This window comes from Ammospiza nelsoni, chromosome 2 (genome assembly GCF_027579445.1).
Source record: "Ammospiza nelsoni isolate bAmmNel1 chromosome 2, bAmmNel1.pri, whole genome shotgun sequence".
NCBI lineage: Eukaryota > Metazoa > Chordata > Aves > Passeriformes > Passerellidae > Ammospiza > Ammospiza nelsoni.
Window position 1 is genome coordinate 53,799,561 of NC_080634.1, and position 7,825 is coordinate 53,807,385.

Sequence of the window (7,825 nt, forward strand, 5' to 3'; positions counted from 1 at the left end):
GTCAGCAGGAATTGGTATCCTAGCTGGCATATTTTAAAAGGTTGTTTTGGTTGCTTTTTGAAGGTTCTGTGGGGAAGTCCTGGGAAGCAGAGGTCTGCCTAGAAGAATGGCACTTGCGATGTGAATGGGCAAGGGCCTGCTGTGCCACTGTTGGCATTTGGACAGGGCTGCTCTTTTCCTCTGTGGCTTTAGACAGCACTGAGGAAGGCTTCATCACCATATTTGCTCTCTGGCCTGACAGCCTCCAGGTGATGGAAAATGCAGGTGGAGAGGCAGCAGTTTAGGGAAATAAGGACTCAGCAATTCCCATGATGGAAAGAGCTGCAGCTGTGGGCTTTGGGCCAGTAAAAAAAGTGACAGTCATGGCAGGGGTGTCCTGAAAAGCAAGGAGGAGTCAGCAGTAATGTGGACTGCTGTGGACTGCTTGCACTGGGACAGACTGGACTGTGGGTGCAGCCTTGTGGGGCTTTGCTGGTAAGAAACATTGACAGGGAAAATGAGGGGCAGGCACTTAGTGCTTATTGTACCCTCTTGTATCATGCCCTGGAGACAAACTATGTAAGTTGAATGATGAAAAGTTTTAGAAGAAAAGGTGGTTGCTATTTTCCTTTTATAGCCCAGCTGGGCCTACAGCTGGCATGGTTTTAGGTCAAGGATGATAATGTGAAGAGAGTAAGGGTAGGGGCCAGGGCGTGGTGGTGTTGCCCTCTGGTCTCTGTATGTGAGGTCAGATCTTTTCCTTGGCTTAGGGGGCTGTGTTCTGGCTGACTATGTGATGGATGGTATTAGGACTCCTCTGGTGGGGGTAGCCCCCCCAAAAGCTGGAGCCTGTCACCTGGCCCACATTCCTCTTGGCTGAAGCAACATCTCCCTACACATTTCTTTAATGTAATTTGGTATTTCCAGTGGATTGGTGCTGTTTAGTGGGCTATTGTACTGTGTATCATTTGAAGACAAGTCTTAGGACTAACTACTATAAACAACTACCACATAATTCAGGAGATGAAGAAATGAGCATGTTTTAGAAAAATCTTCTTGTTTGGTATTTTCCCATGATACTCCCAATCTAGTTTTCTCTAGCAGCAGTAACCAACTATTCTGTGGCATTTAGTTTTATGCTACAAAACATCAGTTTCTCAATGAATTTTCCCTCTTAGTGAAGAGCTGAGGCACAGATCTCATTTCCATAACCTGGGTGTATAATCCCTTTTATTTTTTAGAGCTTTGAGGAATTAGAACAGTTCTCCTTACCTGCCTCAGCCCCTCAGCTGAAAGCTGTTGGGCATAAGAGGTGGGCTTGGTACTTGTTGGAGAGGGAGAACCAGACCATCATCTGAAGAAGGTAGGAAGTAGGGGCTGTGTCACCACAGCAATATAATGTCTACAACAAAATGGAGCAGACAGGTTTTGTATCCTACTTAGCTTAAAGGAATTTAATCTGTGATACCTCCTTTCTGAAACAGCTATGGAAAGGTCCAGCATGAGGCCATTGAAATCCTTTGGGCCACTGTTCAGCAAAGAGTGCAGGACTCCTGAGGACACAGACAAAGTGGAGAGGTACACACCCTCCCTTTTAACAGAAAAATGTGTTTGAGAATGGGAAGTCTTGGTTCTTGTCCATGTGCTGGAAACTGCTTCACAACACTTGCCCAAGAAGCAATTGAATAAAAAATGCCTCTGCAGCACTGGAAACAAGACAGAGGACTTCTTTCCCAAGGGGATATTTAAACTTTTCATTGGAAAAGATTTAAACTTGTCATTCAACATATTTTGTCAGCAATGATTTTATTACTCAGTGGCTATTAATCATGGGCCTTACTGTGGCATTCATATTTCAAGTCATTAGCCTTTTATTTTCTGGCAAAAATGTAGTAGATCTGTAAGAGTGACTGTTCCCTGCTGTTGAGAAAGCCATGGCATCATAAAACTTGAGAAGCCTTGCACTAATGTAATCAATCTACTAAGTGACAGCTATATTTGAAATACAGTGTACATGTACAATGCCTCACAATGGAAAGCAAAATACTGGTAGCACTGCCATGTTGTGACTCCACACCAGCAATTTGGGGAGTTTTCTTGTGTGAAACTACTTCCATGCTGCAAACCCTTGTTTTTCTTGAAGGTCTGTTACCTCAGGCTTGGTGGTGCTATCAAACACCAAATGGTGTGTTGGCCATAGAGCATTTTGATGTCAGGTTTGCATCCTAGCAAAATAACAACCACATCTTTTTTTGGTTGTTTTAATTACATTACCTTTTAGATATTAAAGATAATGTTTGCCACTAACTTGACATCCAGTGAATCTTTCCTGTAAGTTTTTTTACTGTGTTAAGCAAAGACCTGTGAAACCTCAATCAATTTATTTTGAAGTTCTTTACGGTGGTACTAACTACAAAGATAACAGCCATCTTAGGAGCATTGCATACTTTATCTGTCCTCTTCTCTGAGAATCAAGAATTAATCTCTACAGGACACAGTCCCATTTAGTTTGGGATTCAACCCTGAGTGAATGTAAATGCAGATTAAATTGGGGGAAAAACATTGTCGAGTCTGCAGCAGCAACATGGAAAAAACAAACCTTTTGTAGAGCTAGGAATTTCCTAAGAAACTTTTAAGGTCCTTGTAAATTATTATCTAGGCACAGCTGAGAACATCAGTCTACATTCCTGCTGAATTTTCCTAACTCTTAAATATCTGACTGAGTGCAGCAGTGCCTTTATGAATGACCATTCTGCAATTTTTTTTCCCTAAACATCAAACATCTTGCTTGATGGAAATAAAAGCTCTTGTACATTGCTTGAACTTGTGCAGTGATATTATCCATTAGATTTGCACTTAGTAGCAAAGACAGTATTCTCCCTAAAGTAATCACAGTGCATAATAAAGCTTCTTTAAAGTGGGGAGTGTAATTGCCTGCACTCCTACAGAACTATAAGCCTAATGCTTGCATTGATAGAGAACATCTCAGGAGAGGAGCTAAAACCCCAAGATTTTTCATGCAACCTGCAGGCAGGATAATTGGAATCCCAGGTAGTTGACAAAATGACTTCATATTCCCTGTGAATGCTTGCTGTTCACAGTGAGTAGCTTCTCTTCCGACATTAAAATCTTTTGTCTTACCATTGAAAAATTCAGTAGAGGTTTTTTGAGGGTAATTAAATTATCATGCCCATCTTCTAGATTAGGGGTAGACTGATTTACTGTATAATCTTGAGTAAATAAGGAGAAGCCAGGAATAGAAAGAATGCTTCATTATTTTACAACCCAGAGAAATCATTACATGTGAAATTAGATTCTTGTAACCATGCAGGTCTGTTCAAGGCACTCCTGAAATTCCTTTGTGATGGGCAAGGGTGCACACAGCAAGATCACTCTTCCCTCACTACTTTCTCCAAAACCTTTCAATATTGGAGGCAGAGCATTCATGGTTTCAGGGAATGGAGTGGGCCTTACACTGAATTTTCCTACCTTCAGTCTTCTCAATGTAAGATAAAACCCCATTCTCTTGCCTCTGAATGGCTGTTCAGGGGTACCTGAGCAGTGACCCTGCTTTATCATGATCCTCTTCTACTTTGTGGAAAGGGGAATGTCCAGTATATGAAGTTAGCTTTACCCTGGTTCTCATGAACCTTAGGAAGACACTGGCAAATATGTGAAAGACAAACATGACACATGTAGACAAGATGGTGAGTAACATCTCCACTCTGCAGTATTTCTGTATGATCTGACAAATCACAGCATTCCTTATTCTTTGTTTAATACTTAAAGATGAATGGCTCTATTAAGTTGTCTAGCTCTATTTATTCATTTTGGTAAACAGACTTTTCCAGTAATTAATTTGTTTGATAAGTGAACTGAAAAAGTCCAGATTTATTCTGCCATGGGATTACTATATGCAGATATGAGTGTGGGTGCAAGAATTTTAGAGGTGTCATGGCAATTGAGGCAATACATGAAAACATGAGTAATGCATGCCGAAGTTGCTTAAATCTAATATATTCTTGTGTAATCAACCATTCTCTTTTTCTAGCTTTCTAGCAAATACTCAAATGAAATTGCTTGCTGTCTCCTTTATGAGAATAATTTTTGTGTTTGTCCTTTCTCTAGTCCCCTTGCAGTACTCCTGCAGAAAATGGGCTATTTTTCATTCCGTTCCTGTTTTTATGAAGCATTTTATTGAGAAAATAAATTGTCAAGAATAGTTAAATTAAACATAACATCAGAAAACATTTTTGTGAGATCAGATTTTACTCTTTGATTGAAAACCAGTAAAGGTTGTCCTAATCTCATCTGTGTTTCATCTTTCATTATCACAAAACCTTCTACCAGGGCAGAACCTAGCCAGACTTGTAAAACAACCAAAGGGAGAGCTGACACAGTTGATTACCACTTCCAAAATGTATGACTTGGCTTAAAAACTGGAAGATGGCCATGGATATGGTTTTGGTTTTTTGGCAGCAAGATATGGAAGTTATCAGCAGTTCTGTTGTTGAGACCTTAAATGGCAGACCAAGTCAGCCAAAAGAGTTACAAATTCCTTGTGGTTTTGACCTTTTTTCTAGTTTGACAACAGATGACTCAGAATATGCAGTGGGTCGTTTATGACAGCCTATGCTGTGCAACTAAGGCTGTAGCGCGGCTAAAGGGTGAAGCCTGTCCTTGACACAATTAGCTAAACCTTTCTCTACTCTACAAAGATAGGAAGATAAAGATTAGTGCCACATGTGGAAGGCTGCTTTCCAGAGATGAGGCAAAGTAAATTTGCCAAAACTGTTTGCAGAACTCCAAGATTTTTCATCATCCTGTAGGTTCAAGTACCTCTTCTGATCTCCAGTCCAAAAGCTGACACTCAATATTTCTCTTTGTTTTGCAATGGGATCTTTATACAGCTCCAGAATAACCCCAGATGAAACACCAAAACATGGCAAAAACCAGACGGAACTGCCAGAATTCATGTCACCTCATTCTTCAAGAATATTGCATAGAATGTGCCAGCAACAAAGGCTTGGATTCAGTCTAGATATTGAAGTTCGTTCTGCTAAAACAATGGACTGATGAAAATACAATGGAGGAAAGTGACCTTGACAGCAGAGCATGAAGAACCAAGGAAAGCAGAGCCTGACTGGTGTGAAGGGATGTACCTGAGGGGGAAGTTAAGGTCATGTAGGTAAGAAGGATCACCTGTGGCTAAGCCATTTTGGAAGGATGTTTGTTTCATTTACAGCTGTTTCTTGAGCACCAAAGAGTGTTCTGGTACTTGGAAGACTAAGCCCAGCAAGCAGGCCTGGAAAGGTTTTATTTGTTTCTTTTTTACACCAGAGAAATATCTAATTATACAGCCAGGGCAGTTGAACAGATCCATGAACGGAAAGTTAAGTAGATTAAAAAACACTGAGGGAAATGGAGGCTAGTTAGCCCTCTCTTTTCTGATGGATCTCTTAAATGAAATCATATTCTAGCACACCCCTCTCAGCTATGATCTCACAACTATTACTAATGCTTGCTCATATGGAAATATAATTTCTTTCCTAGTAAGAAACAAAGGTTTGCTGGTAGCTTCTCCCTTGAGCCTCAATGACCCCTTGGGCTTGTGTGCTCAAGCCTCCCTTATGTGCTGTTGGATAAAGCAATAGGTATGACTTGGTATCATCCCATTCTTAACCTCTGAATCTCTATCCCAAAGAGGTAGATAACTTATGGTCCAGCTGGCAGGGTGCAGCCTCCAGCAGTGCTGGAATACTACTTTAATTCATGCCCCTTGAGCTATTACAGACATGCCACTGCATCCCTAAGAAACACACACAGATCATAAATAAGGTTAGATGTTATTTTAAGTAATAAACACTAAGATACAGAGATTTCATTGCAGCCTTCTGTCTTTGTCTGTCTCTTCGTTTTGACTATTTTTAGCTTGCAGTCAGCATTATGACTGTGAACTCAAGGAACACTTGGACAATAGGTACATAAATAATTATGGATAGGTCTCCAGAGCCTTAAACATTAGCAAAGAATTCAAGTTAAATACTGGCTGGTACTATTCTGTGGCTTGGAAATACAAACTGTACTTATACACATTGCTATAATTTTATTTCCCATGACCTGGACATTGGTGGTGGTGGGAGGGTCTGCACAGAAGCTTCAAGAATTTCAAATTGATGTATTACTGAACACAATTCTGCAGAACAACTGGTGCCATCTTCTATGTTTATCTGCTTATACTTCTCAGCAGTGAACTCTGAGCTGTCACAGAAAACATATTGCATATCCACAGACATGCCTAAGAGTAAAAAGAAAGATTTTTACTGTTTTCCAATTGATATTTAAAACGTGAGTTCAAAAAAATAGCTTGTAAGGATAAAAGCTAAGTGTGTATCAAAGGATATTGCATGGCTATTGCTTTGGGTTGTGATAAAAAACAGTAACAGTAAAGAAAACTCATGTTAAATACTGAACATTTTCTAGTAATTTTTTTTTTAATGTGTTTTTCAAAGAGGACTTTAAATTGCTGCCTTTTGAAAAAATCACTTGTTAGTAAAGTGGTGCAGAAAACTAAGGTTTTTATGCAGATATGTAATTTTTTTTTTTAAATTGAAATTTATATTTATAAAAGCGCTGCCTATGCAGACATCGATGTTGGTAAGAATGTTGCAGAATTACCATGTAGATTTTCTCTATTTGTTTTATTTTCTTTTCACAGTCTGTGAGAATACTTTGGATCTTTGGAGAGCTTTGGGTCAGGACAGTGAGTAATGTAGAAGACTTTCACCTCCTGCAGGTCACCCCTGCAAATGCAAGGCTAGGAAGAAATAGTAAAATTAGGACTCCACTGGAATACAAATAAATCTATCCCTGAAACTCTACAAAGAGAATCATGAGGACAAGTTAGGCAGAGCACTGGTCTGAATGACAGCCTTGGTGATCAGGGAGGTTCTTTGTTTATGTCTGAGGCACTTAGTTCTCTACACAGAGAAGGCCAGCATCAAGTGTGAATCAATCAACTCTTCTCCTACTAGGAATGACTGAAACATTTAACTCAAACTTCCCATTTCAAGTTGTACCACTTAGTAAAACCAAGTGGTGTCTCTGGAACACGTCAAGAGGCAGAGTCAAATCTTTCTTGATGGAACAGAGTAATTCAAGGTCTCATTTTGAGAGGGCAACAAGACCTCAGGTCTTGTATAGGTTTAAAAAAGGAGGAATTTTAATTTACTTTTCCTGCCCTTGAACAGTGAACTAGCCTCCAGGTGACAAGTCAGTCTACAAACTTGTGGTAAGTTCACAGCCACAAAAGGGGGCAGCTCTCCTTTTGCTGCTGCACCCTCTGCCTGATAGACCATGCAGGGAGTCATTTTAGATTACTGAAATGGTAGAAAACTATCTCAGAAGAAAGGAAAAAAAAAGCAGACATGTAGAAGATGGCATCCTGCCATTCTAGTGAGCTGAACTGGCTCCAGGGAGACCCTAAGCAGCCCCAGAACAGGTGTAGAGAGAGCAGGAATACTCCTCTTTATGCCTCTGTGCCATTAAACCAGTACATCTGCTTCTGAAATGGAACCCAGGAGAATCTTTCCCTGATTCTGGGATCTCTGTGCAACAATTGAGGTGTGCTGGGCCTGAAGGAACACGCAGGAGAGCAGAGCAAAACTCTAAATGCAAGTGTGAGTCTCAACCATGCTTTTTTAGAGCATGTGTGTGGTGACTCCTGGTACTGCCTGTGTGTCTTGTATTTCCTAATCTGCAAATAACTGCCTGGGAGATGAGTATGCTACCCAGAAGACTTCTGACTGCTACATGAGTGACAGAAGGCCAAGCCAACCATCTTTCT

At 40.4% G+C, this 7,825-nt stretch overlaps 1 long non-coding RNA gene across 1 annotated transcript; it reads left to right on the forward strand.

Moving 5' to 3' along the window:
- The first annotated feature begins 348 nt into the window (after positions 1-348).
- LOC132087391 (uncharacterized) lies at positions 349-7,037 on the forward strand. The gene is made up of 3 exons (XR_009420509.1): positions 349-474; positions 4,890-5,167; positions 6,698-7,037. It is a non-coding gene; the product is annotated as an uncharacterized LOC132087391 (long non-coding RNA).
- The last annotated feature ends 788 nt before the right edge of the window (positions 7,038-7,825 follow it).